Genomic DNA, 13,856 nt, shown 5'->3' on the forward strand with positions numbered 1-13,856 from the left:
GATATATTCCTAAAGAGGGAACCTTTACCTAAATTTTGGAGTTTGTTTTATGTAGGTAGTAGATAATATATCGCATTGCAAGGTGAACTTTTAGATCATCCACCATGCACTTGTTTCCTCCAGATGCAGAAAAATATCTCGGCCCCTCGAACGAAAACGATTCCAAAATTTAGGTACGAGTTATGTCGTGCTACCGACAAAATGTTGCGGAAAACCCTGCGGCAGACGCGATTATTCCTTATGAGCACTATAACACGCTTTAGCTAGAGACACGCTCATCACGCGTCGCTTTTGAAATCAATTCGACTAAAAGAATTTAGGTACGAGTTATGTCGTCCTGCCGACAAAATGTTGCGGAAAACCCTGCAGCAGACGCGATTATTCCTTATGAGCACTATAACATGCTTTATCTAGAGACACGCTCATCACGCGTCGCTTTAGAAGTCAATTCGACTAAAAGAATTTATAAAAAATAAACCAACAAGGTACTCAATTTCATTTCACACGGTGATTATAGTAACGCGTGGTATCATTACGAATCATGCACACATGGTCATTACATGACTTTATTAGTAATGCCTCGTTACAAATATATTTGTAACCATTAAAAATAAATTACAATAATAATTAGTACTTAATCATTTTAAACGTATGCACGAATATTAATGTGTTTGGTAACTGGTATGATTAGATTTTCACGGCCAAAAGTATTATAGTGATTATGCCGTGTTTCGCTACCTCCTTATTTAGCCAACGTTTTGGACAGCATTGCAGTGTCCATCATCAGGGCTGATGTGTTTGGTAACCATCCGACTTTTTGAATCAATGGGGTATTTTTGCAAACGTTAAAAATATGGGGAAGACTTACCATCACCATCACCATCGCACATAAGACCGTGTAAAACAATCTAGCTCGACAAAAGTCACACGCGATATTAATAAATCCATTATTGGAACAAGATAATGGATAGTTGGAGAGAAAAAATTCTAAATATTACATAATAAGTCACAATCCAGCAGGTGAGTCACCAAACTTAAGGTAATCGGAGTTGTAGTGCTTCAATCGTCAACATATACTTCTATGTGCAGTGCTATGAATAAAAACATTGTTATGGATATTATTACAATGAGTATGCACCTACCATTTAAGGATAATTTTGTTACTAAAATTTAGTTAGTTAATAAAATGTTTAATTGTATAAGTGAAGATGGCAAAACATTTTTAATAAAATAAACATTTATTATATTTATCCCAGTGGATCCCAGTTTCATTTGTACTCAAATGAAAGATAACCTCATAATATTAACTATAATTTATATACGGCGACTTGCAGCCGAATCCGCCCCAGTACATTTTTTTTTCGGAAAATAACTCTGTTGTATGTACTTCAAAATAATGTCCAAAAGTCAATTGTGGAAATGTATTATTGGTATTCGTATTTTATTGATAGAATATTTCAGTTCAATTTTATTACAAATTAAGTATATTAGTGCGTATGCATGTTATTTCATATATAACTTTATTCCAATTGATATATTTTTAAGGCGAGATTTTAAAAATGTTTTTTTCAATTTAAATACTCATAAACTCTGCTTACTCAATTGATACAATCATCTCGATCAGTTTATCTCAGAGTGGATGATAACGCCCCCCTTGTGGGCGCTGGAGACTTTCAGGGGAGCAGTAGAAGGATCAAAAAAAATTAGGGGGCCTTAAGGAAAATTAGAGAGGCGATGGCACACAAATTCTATCAATAAAAATCCGACGATATCTAGCTGAATTAAATAATAGTTTGTTTTACTTCCCTATAACAAAACCTTGTAGTTTCTGTTGGTTGTTGAACGATTTCTGATAGCAGGCATCGTTGTATTTAAGAGAACGTGGATTTAGTGCTCTAGCAAAGTTACTAAAAGAGGAACCGCCTGCAAGTTACTGAACGCGGCGACTTACGGCTATTTTCTATAGGTTCGAGCCCCGTTGAAATGCATCAGATTCATCCTTCAACAATTTAAATATTATTAACATCATGCAACTTTAAACTATATCAATAAAATATTCAAAGAATATGAACTGGAAAATAAAAAAGATCCGGTTGGGACCGAGACTCGTACTCTCGATCTTGCATGGAGTGGAAATCCATAGTTTGTGGATTTAATTTGGGTGGCGGTTATGGGTACCGCCACACCGTGAACCTTTTATTGGATAACCTACACCACTGCCATAGTGGTTTGCTACGTTTGGTGACTTAGCAGGGGTGCCCGGGTTCGGGGGGTAAGGTTTTTCCAGGTCTTGCGTTGCGTCTGCCCATCTTCTGCGTGGCGGGCTGGATCGAGAGAGACCAGATGAGGGAGACCTAAAGATATTAGAAGAACGGGAGACCCTTTGATCACTCCAGGCGGACTCGACCCATTGCCTTGTTGCGCAATAGGAGAGATGGATTCATGTCACTCCTGGACAAACTGACCCTTCTGATTTCTACATACCCCTCATTCCTTTCCTTAAATAAACTTCTCACAGCATCCTCAAATATGATATAGGCCTTAAGGAAAATTATTTTCCTCGGAGCTTCTTGTGTAAAAATATCAAAAATTAAGCATACGGTTTAGAAAATGGAGATGTTGTGTAATAAATTTCATGGAACAAAATAAACTGAAAATTTATTGAATAGTAAACCTTCACATATTCATGTTTATAAATGGGGTTAGTCAGACAGAGAAGACAGAGGTATATACTAATATTACGTAACATATTATGGACATTTAAAGGACCTTACTTATTTATTTTATTTTGAAAAAATAGTATACAAACCACCACAAAAAACTTCCATGTTTTTATGGGTTTTGTTTAAAAAAGAGGAATATAACAATATTGTGTAACATATATGGCACAGTAAAGGACCGTACACAGTAATGTAAATCTGTGTAATATATGTAATGTTATGTGAACGTTGTCTGCTTTGTCAAGAATCCTAAATGCAACATTTTTTCACAGAAACTCCCATCAAATAAAAAGTAAAGGACAAATTATTCTAGAATGGAAATTACTCAGTTCCTTACGCTCAAAGCTATAGAACGGGTTGCGCAACTGCTTATGCATATTCACAACTTATTTGCAACAAGGTGCAGACAAAAATCTGCAATTCATACGGGCGTAGTATTTGCACATTAAATAAACAAGTTTCAAACATTGAGGTATATATCTATATATAAGATCAGTGGAAAATGTTGTTCCCGTGCGGGAAGTAGGAAGGGGGTGAACTCTGAAAAAAGCCAATTTACACGACCAATATTTACATATGAAAAGTTATACCTGCACTATACTTTTCCAGTACGACTAGTACAATATTTCAGCGTGAATATTGTGTGCAACGCGTGCAGCGTGTCGGCATTTCGAAGATATCGCCGGAGACCTATGCCCTATAAGCGCTTGTAAAAGACCGTGGTATCTCAAAGCGGACAATGAACCGATATAAGTGGTCTATACTTCGAACGCCAATGTTGGCTCTATCTATATACCTCAATGGTTTCGAACAACTTTTGTGTGACCTATTATACAAACAAAAAATATCATTTTTTCAAAGAACAACAAACAAAGTTATTAACTTTTTTATGATCCAACTAGCTTTATTATGAAAAAATCGATGGCTCACTTACCAAGTTATTATATTAATATACAATTTTTTATAAACATTTTAAAACCGGTCAAAGCCCCGTAGTAATCGTTCAAAGATGGTTTGAAAGGGAGATCTGTAAATACGAATGTTAGAGGAAGCGCGCTAGTATTAAAAAATGATAATAATTAAGCGAAAATGGTGAAAGTATTTAATAAAACACGCCTTGTTTGAAATAGAGCAAAAATCTCGATAAATGCTTTAGTTGCATTTAAAGACACACTGTGAATTTTTTCATGCCTATGACATATTAAATAATAGAACAAAACTTGTTTTTAATAATTTTCGATGCTTACTTTGCGATATTTTTCTATTGAGGGAATTTCATATAATTAACGTTTGGGCGTGACTAATGTATAGATATTATCTTCAAAAATAACATATTTTGGAACTTAAAAACTTAAAGAGTTAACGAAACTTGGTACAAATCTTTATAAATTGGGTATGCGTGGGTTTAGGAGTTTTTTTAAATTCTATTTGCAATACTATATAAGTATATAAGAGTAGTTTTTGTAAAATTCTTAATGTCTTAAGTTCAGTTAATAATATTCTCTAAAAAAATTATGCTTTGGTAGGATGGAATTACATATTATGCAGGTCTTTTGTTTGCTTGTTTGTTATTCTAGTTCATAGTAAATAATGCCTACTGATCTAGTAACGTTTCTAGTTTTATCGCGACTTCTTTTTAGCGTTTTATGTAGAACAAGGTGAAAAAATATCTTTATCAATGTTGAACTAGTAGGCACCAGGGGCTTCACTTTATATGTAATAAACCGAACACTTAAAGCCGAAACGTTATGTCAGTAAACAAATGGTATTTTTATTTGAATTTATATTTTATTATACTAAAACTAGATAAAGGGGTGAAGGTTTGTGACCCACAACTGGATATGAAACAAATTTGAATCTATTAATAGTTGATATTCTATTCATAATAGATAGTTATTACATTTCAAGGTCGACAGTCGATGGGCAACTTGCATTGATTTTAAATTAGGAATTCGACAACGAAATGAATAATGCCTATTTGCTGAATTTTTGATACCCAATTACGTAGTACTTTGTAACTTAATGCTTAATTACTTATTTAATTCGTAATTACTTAATTCAAAATTACTGGACACTTAATTACTTAAACTTAATACTTAAAATTTCACGAATACTTACTTATTTGTTACATTCAACAAACAAAATTAAGATGTGGTATGATACAAAAAAAAATATTGCTTGATTTTTATAACCGGTTTATTTACTTACTTTATTCTACATCTATATTTTATTTTGCTATCTTATTTTATTTATTAACATTTAATTTAACATAATTTCAATAGAGTCCATTATATTTACACACATAATTTGTCACCTACATTTTTTAAATGGGAGCCTCTGCACGGGTAAGCACCCAGTTAAGCTCACATTATCAAATAATATTTAATTAAAAAAATATACTTCTAATGTATCAATAAAAAAATAAACACTTTACACTGGATGAATAATTATTTATTACTTATTTTTTTTCCTTTATTTTTCCCAATTTTCACATTAATTACATACAATATTATATAAATCAATACTAATAATGGGAACCCACTAAGGCGCAGCCTGTGCATGGGTAATATATATTAGTTATTATATTATCGTACCTAGAAATAAACAAACTACGGGCATAAAAACAAGATTACATTTTGTCTAAGCGGTTTGTATAAAAAGTGTTTACAATAGTGTATAGTGAAGTTATAAGTGTTTAGTGTAATATATGGTGATTACTTTATGAGAAACATAAATCGATACTAATTAAATTAAAAAAGTTTCAACTGCTGTATCGAAAAGCCATAATTTTAACTCTTTTAATTATTGAGGAAGTTTATTAATCACTTGAATATTTTTCGGTAAAAGATTGAAAGTACGAGGTCCAACGAAACTGCAGTGTGTTTGCATTTGTTTTGTGTTCGTTTGAGTAATATAAAATACATTATTATTTCTAATGTTGATTCTGTTTTCATTTATTTTGAATTTATTTTTGTTTTTAAAGATGTATTTCATAGTTTGTAAAATAAATAGTTTACGGAGACAGAATAGTTTAGATTATTTGTATAACTCATCTGTTTAAAATGTTCTTTTCCGATTATACATAACTTTGATGATATAATTACTTTTTAATTACACAATGACGTAATAGTTAAAAGGCATTAGTTAACGACTATTAACTAGGTCAAAATTCTTAACCAATATGAAGTAAGACTTTGAACCGCTCGTATTAATTAGTAAGTTTAATGAAATACGTACCGTTGGGCGCACTTGATAGAGAAGAACTAAATCAAAAACATTGCAAGTTGCCTATTAGTGAATAATGTGAAATATGTTCCTTGCATTCTTCACCGGAATTCCTAGCAGAAAACGGGAGCAGTGTCACAATTGAAACATTTTATCGGAAAAATACCTTTGAATTGTACTACATATCATTATTTTGTATTGACAACTTCACCGGTGGTTTTTCGATACGTCATCATCACTGAGGAGATAAATAGAAGTGTATTGTAGGCGTGAAAAGTAAACTCAATTTGTTTCTACTTCTGGTGATATTGATCGAACTTTTCAAATATCGAAATTCTTTTTTTATTTATAAAAAACATATGAGTCATAAAGTCCAAACATTATTATATAGTTGACAGGTGAAAGTTATTGAAAACGGGTCGCTTCGATGACTCGTTCCTGTATTCAACAGCTTGGCTGAGTGATGATTTGCCGGCATCTATATTTCCTCTATGGTCTCTTCAAGACCCAGGTTCACTTCTTCGTTTCCTCAAAATGACCCGCTAGACAGCATCCCCAAATATGACATGGGCCCGGGGGAATTTTTTTTCCCTCATGGCTTCGTGTGTGGAGGCCGCAGGGCTGCATAGAAAAAAATTTCCATAAAATAAAAAAGTTTTTTTAATATAAAACTTCTATTTATAAATGTCTTTAAAAACTAAAATAAAAAAAAATGGTTTAGCTGACGATTAAACCTTCCTTCCCAGGCAACCGAGTCAACCGTGTTACCAACCTTTCCAGATGCCGATCGTGTAGGACTGACATTTATTTCGTGTATTAATTGCTGTAATTTTGTCCGATTTCAGAAGAAATGCCGAGTTTCAGCTCTATCTGATCGGGAAGTGGGTTGATTTCAGCTTGCAAGATTTACATTCATAATATTTAAAAACAATTCAAATTTAAAAGATATTGTTTTACGGACATAAAGAATTTTTTTAAATGGATGATAAATAAGGTTGTTGGAGTATCAATGATTTATTAAAAAAATATTTGAGAAATAGAAATTAAAAAGTAATTGAGAAAAAGGAAGACAAGTTTGTTTTTAACTTCAACTTATTACCGATTTTTAACCTATTAAAGAATGTAAATATTCTTTGTATTCTGTTAACAGCATTGATTCCTGATGCACCGGTGCACGTGCGCGAAACTCGACGGACACGAACTGAACACCCGTTCACGGTTGACGTTGGCTTCATGAGAACGGGCCGTTTTTACGACTCGTTTTTGTATAAGTCGGCTCGTATGTGGAACGAGCTACCGGCATCTGTTTTTCCTCCCTCCTATAATCCGAGCCTCTTCAAGGCCCGCATTAACAAATCCCTTCCCACAGCCCCTACCTTACTCCGCCTCACAACGCCGCCCAACCGGGTGGTGACATAGTTCCCCTGTCTGTGCACTCCACAGGCAGGGACACTCTTGTGAGGTGTCACATAAAAAAAAAATAATAATAAAAAAAAAAAAAAAAAAAAAAAACAAAAAACAAAAAACAAAACAAAAAAACAAAATACAATCAGAAATAAGTGTTTGCTGTTCAATTTCATAAATTAGGCGTACGGCATAAATACCAATATTCAGATTGTTTTTTTGAGGGGCAGAATGTTTAAAAGTGAGGTTAACACGAGTTTTTAAAGTGGTGTAGTCGTGCTTATTTACACTTATTTTGCTTCTAAAATATCGTTTTGCTCAAATTGACTATTCTAACATGAATCAATATCTTGCAAATGAAGACTGGTCATTTCTTTACCAAAATAATACTATTAACTATAATCTTGAATTATTTTACAAAATTATTAATAAGGCCATTGAAAGCTTTGTACCACTTTCACACTTCAAGGAAGCGAAGTTCCCAAAATGGTTCAGTGGCGAGCTAATTAACCTATTTATCTGTAAAAAAATTGCACACAAAAACTTTAAAGAATCGAACTCTCTTAACGACTACAAGATATTTCACAACTATAGAACTCAATGTAAAAAACTATCAAGAAATTCATATTTCAATTATATAAATGGAATCGAAAACTCTACACCTTCTAATATACAAAACTTTTTCACTCACGTTAACTCTCTTAGAAAAAACAAACAAGGTTTACCCCTTTCAATGCACTTCAAAGAAAAGAGTAGTACTGACATGAATGTAAAAGTTAACTATTTTGCTGATTATTTTAAAAGCGTCTATGACGAAGATATCCCAGACAATTATATACCACCTTCGTCGCTTAGCGAGAGCATACATATCCTTGCCATACACATCAATATAAACGACGTTATAAGTAAAATCAAATCCCTAGACAAAAACAAAAAGGCTGGACCTGATAATATACATCCCAATATCCTGATAAATTGCATTACTTCACTGGCTGAGCCGATTTTTCTATTATTTAATCAATCCCTTGACACAGGGTGCTTCCCTGATATTTGGAAACGTTGTTATCTAACTCCTATATTTAAAAAGGGTAATAAAAGTGATGTTACTAACTATAGACCAATATGTAAGCTATCCGTAATTCCTAAACTTTTTGAAAAACTATTACTTGATAAAATTTCACCATGTATTAAACATCTCATTGTTCCGAATCAACACGGATTTTTGTCGGGTAGATCAACTCTGACAAATTTCTCGTTATATGAAAACTATATATCAAACGCATTAGCTAACAGAACCCAAGTCGATTCCATATATACGGACTTTATCAAGGCCTTTGACAAAGTATGCCATAAAATTCTCCTGATCAAACTACGTAAGCTCGGTATTGACGGAAAACTTTTAGAATGGTTTGCTAGCTATCTAACTGATAGAGTTTTACTTGTAAAAATCAATTTGTTCATTTCCAATCAATTTATAGCTACCAGTGGTGTACCACAGGGGTCTCATTTAGGCCCAATATTATTTTTACTGTTCATAAATGATATTGTAAATATATTTGATGAAGATATTAATGCGTTACTTTTCGCAGATGATTTAAAAATATTTAAAATAATCAAAAGCGCTGAAGATTGTATCTGTCTACAAAATAATTTGAACAGGTTAATTAATTGGTGTTCTCTTAACAAACTTCATCTGAACATAAATAAGTGTTATTCAATAATATTTTACAGAATAAATCAACCAATTATTCATTCATATAAACTCAATAACTCAATCCTTACCTCTGTCGAAGAAATTAATGACCTGGGGATAACTTTCGACTCTAAATTAAACTTTATATCGCATATAAATAATATTAATAATAAATGAATGAAAATGCTAGGCTTCATTCTTCGAAATTCCAGAGGTTTCAAGAATATTTCAACATTAAAAAATTTGTATACATCCCTGGTTCGTAGTCAAGTCGAATATAACTCCTCGATCTGGTCCCCCCACTACAAATTACATACAGATTCAATCGAAAAAATTCAACATAAATTCCTAAGACACATTAATTTTAAACTCGGTATTCCCATTGAAAATATAAACTATAATTACTTGATGAAAAATCTAAATTTATTAAAACTCTAAGATCGAAGAATTATATCCGACTTAATATTTATGTTCAAAATTGTAAATGGTAGTATAGACAGTCCTGATTTAATTAACCTTATTGAATTTCATATACCCACGAGAGCTACTCGTTCTAAAATTTTGTTTAAATGCAACAATACCAGGACTGAGTATTCCAAACACTCGCTTGTACCTAGGTTGCATGAAGTTAGTAATAGATACGCAGATGTGGCAGATTTATTTAACTGCACGCAAGGTAGGTACAAGAGGGCTATGCTATCAAATCTTTTCAATCAATATTAATTTAATCTAATTCTACCTTATTTGCACTATAGAAACTTATGTACTTGTATCTCTTGTTTACTTACTTACTTACTCTCTAATGTCATTTCACAATCAAATGCCACATATATTTGTAATTCTTTTTTTTTTAATATTTCTACGATTTTAACTGTGACATGTTATCATTTTTTATGGTATATTTATACCGTTGATATTAAATAAATAAATTAGTCAGCATTTACGGTTAGAACGTATTTCAAAGGCATGTAGTCTGATTTTATAAAAAAAATATTACAATACGAGATTTTTTATTGGTTTAATATATGTATTTTCATGCCGCAATTCACTTTTCATCACTTGGAAACCTGTATCAAGACATTTTTAAGGAGCGTAAAGGCACAATACTACACTGTTCATCACTTCGAAACCTATGTATAGACATTTAAGAGAAGCGTAAAGATACAATGCAACAATGTTCATTACTCGGAAACCTATTTAAAGACATAATTGAAAGGCACAATAAAACACTGTTCATCACTTAGAACTGTATTTCAAGACATTATCGAGGGGCGTAAAGGCACAATGCAACAATGTTCATCACTTGGAAACCTATGTCAAGACATAATTGATTAGCGTAAAGGCACAATAAAACACTGTTCATCACTTGGAAACCTATTTCAAGACGTTATCGAGGAGCGTAAAAGAACAATACAACACTGTTCATCACTTGGAAACCTGTGTCAAGACATTATCGAGGAGCGTATAGGCACAATACAACACTGTTCATCACTTGGAAACCTATGTCAAGACATTATCGAGGAGCGTATAGGCACAATACAACACTGTTCATCACTTGGAAACCTATGTCAAGACATTATCGAGGAGCGTATAGGCACAATACAACACTGTTCATCACTTGGAAACCTATGTCAAGACATTATCGAGGAGCGTATAGGCACAATACAACACTGTTCATCACTTGGAAACCTTTGTCAAGACATTATCGAGGAGCGTATAGGCACAATACAACACTGTTCATCACTTGGAAACCTATGTCAAGACATTATCGAGGAGCGTATAGGCACAATACAACACTGTTCATCACTTGGAAACCTATGTCAAGACATTATCGAGGAGCGTATAGGTACAATACAACATTGCGGCATTATAATAATAATTATTATTAGTTTTGTAAAATGCGATATACATTACCTGCCATCCAGTAGGAAGATGGCATCTCCGATTAGGGTAGGTATGTCTTTCTCGAACTGTTAATCAATCAGTTTTTCAAATCGGTGTAGATCACGCTTCTTGTAGATATCTGCGATCATTGTATCCCGGCAAATGTCCGATTCTACGAAGCGGCAGTGATACCAATGTCCGTGAGATGATAACAATACAAAGCATGTCTTCACCAGATACGGCAGATGACGGTGAATTGTGAATTACTACCAGCTGAAAACAATAGGCTTCGACCACTTTGTAATGCCTTCAATATCTGATCTATTTTCTACCTCTGTGCCCTCGATCTCCTTAAATGGTAGCCTGTTCTTTGGTTTTCAATTTGCATGTGGAAATCGCTGAAATTTACTATTAAATATTGTACTATTTTTCACTCAACTATGCAAGAATTACACAAGAACAATGTCATTATTGAATGTGATTTAAAGAAAATGTATTTAGTCCATGGTAGTATTGAATATATTTTACCAAAAATGGTTACGTGTTATCAACAAGCGATCGACAAGGTGTTCCTCCACTCAACTATATCTTAAATTTATGCTAACACATTTCTTGTACAAATACATTATATGTCCCATTATAAATATTTTATTTTATTATTGAAGACAATATTAGCGATTCCTAAACGAAAATCTGAAACAGAAAAATCAGAAAAAGATACGGTCACATCTAGGACTCGAACCCAGGACCCTTGCCTTGCCGGAGCACCGCTCTACCAACTGAGCTAATGGGACCCTATCTCCTTCGGTCATATTTAACTATATCATACTTCGAATAAGAACTACTAACATTGTCTTCATTTTTCTCACCGCACATTTTTATTGGCAACTATTTTTATGTACGATCGCAAGATTCAACCTGAACTAAATGCAATCTAGACAGCGTCTTAAGATAAACCTATCTTAATTTTATTTTTAATGTGCGATATCTATTAACTTTTCTGCAAGTCTAGGATGAATATATATTTTTTGAATAACTTTTTTGTTTAGGAATCGTTAATATTGTCTTCAATATATTACAATTTGAGGTTTTACTCATTAAGTTATTCCAAACAATTAATTAAGACAAAAGTTTATTTTGTATTTAACATCTTAAATGTAAAATTAATTCACATGTACAACTGTGTTTTTCCTAAATCGATACAAATAAAGAGAATTACTGATAACTTAAAAACCTAAAACCAAATTCATACTTTAAAAACACTAGTAACTCTATGGATCCTTACATCTGCGATACATTTCAATCACAAACACCCATACATTCATACATTTATCACATTCCTTATCCAATTTACTTAATTAAATTATCATACAAAATATTTATAACCAAACCTAAATTGTATAATAATATTATAATATGAAAATTTTTAATTTTTCACCTTCATCCGCCATAACACGGGGACATTCCTAGCATGGCGGGTGAAATAACTTTTTAAGAAAGAGCGAAAATTTCCGTATTACGAATAACCCGACAATATTTGAAAATCTCCTTCTACCATCATGCATAAGGTATTTTCTGTTTGCAATCGATTACTAAGTAATTACTAAGTTTTTTCAAATCTAATTAGCTACTGTGTGTCCTCCGTCTCACAGAGTATCTCCTTCCTTTCTAAAAAAGCCTCCACGAAGCATACCCAAAGATGACATAACCCTGAAGTAAACGGAACAACTAGTTGTTAAGTTCATTAAAGCAATGCAAACCGTAGGTACGTAGTATATAATACTTTTATACTTTTATTTTCTCAGATTAAGGTTAGTGCCATCATGTTTAACCATTTGGTTTCTAAATGATGGTTTGTAGTTTACCAGCATCAAATAAAGACGAACATAAGAAATGGCTGATCCAAATATTTGCCCAATCGAGGCAAATATTGCCAATACAAAACTGTGTTTACTAAATTCTAACGACAATAAGTGAGACAGAATGACGGGATATTGGGATGAATTGAACATTTGTTTCCGTTCAAATTTGAAGGCACTCCTAATTTTCTTATTTATTCTATATTTACCGGTATAGAACAAAGGTTATAAACAGTAAGTTCATGGATGTTCTTTAGCGCCGTTTATGAGAACATTCACCCCAAATCCATAAGTATTTAATGTCATAAAAAGTGTTATTTAAAAATCCTTCACCCGAAGCCATCAAATCAAAATTTAATGTTATTATAAATTGACTAGTTTTAGCGGAAGTGTTGATTAACTACGTATTTTGGCGTTATTGAAATGAACGGATACATGGCTTGAAACGGCTTTGTTAGTGTTTCTTTTATAGACCTGACATTGAATTTATTTACTATAACTAAACTATTTCGTTCTGGGTCACGAGTTCAAAACCGGCGACGGCCAATAAATTTTTATTTTGTTTTAATGGGTATTCTGCATAAAAAATTTAAATAATTAAAATCCAATGTACTTTAATTATCATTTAAAATTTAATATCACTCAAGTAAAAAAACCATAAAAATAGAATTGAAACGTTACATAAAACCAGACAATACTCTTAAATAAAGCCAGAATCTTAACGACGTAAGTGAAGCAGCCGTGCACAAAAATATTCGACGCTCAGCTCTAGTGTATTGGACATACCTGCGGTTGAATTTGCCTTATCCAATCTCTAAAATAAAGTGGTAATCTTAACGACGTAAGCGATGAAGTCCCGTAAAAATAATATTCGGCGCGCGGCCCGGCGTAATGAACGAACCTACGGTCGACTTTGCCCTAGCAGGTCTAGAAAAACGATCCTTCTGATGAACGTTTCACTAAAATCTTAAATTTTTTTAGAGGGATCTCCGGTAAATTACCAATCCATCGTCTAGAAAAATAAAATTTTATAGTTGCAAAACGTTAAAAAAACTTTCAACCCGTTTTACA

The 13,856-nt window shown here is 32.8% G+C and overlaps 1 protein-coding gene across 2 annotated transcripts in view; it reads right to left on the bottom strand.

Moving 5' to 3' along the window:
- Positions 1-13,856, bottom strand: part of LOC149419410 (trehalase-like) — a 99,133-nt gene that overhangs the window by 32,031 nt on the left and 53,246 nt on the right. The window contains exon 1 of one of the 2 annotated variants that reach the window (XM_089637820.1): positions 869-887. The exons of the other annotated variant lie outside the window; for it this stretch is intronic. The gene's annotated coding sequence lies outside the window, so the exon portion shown is untranslated. Of the gene's footprint in view, positions 1-868; positions 888-13,856 lie in introns of those variants that run through there. 2 annotated transcript variants of the gene reach the window in all.

The sequence above is a fragment of the Hesperophylax consimilis genome, chromosome 12 (assembly GCF_061612785.1).
Source record: "Hesperophylax consimilis isolate HC1 chromosome 12, BYU_Hcon_1.0, whole genome shotgun sequence".
NCBI classification, from domain to species: domain Eukaryota; kingdom Metazoa; phylum Arthropoda; class Insecta; order Trichoptera; family Limnephilidae; genus Hesperophylax; species Hesperophylax consimilis.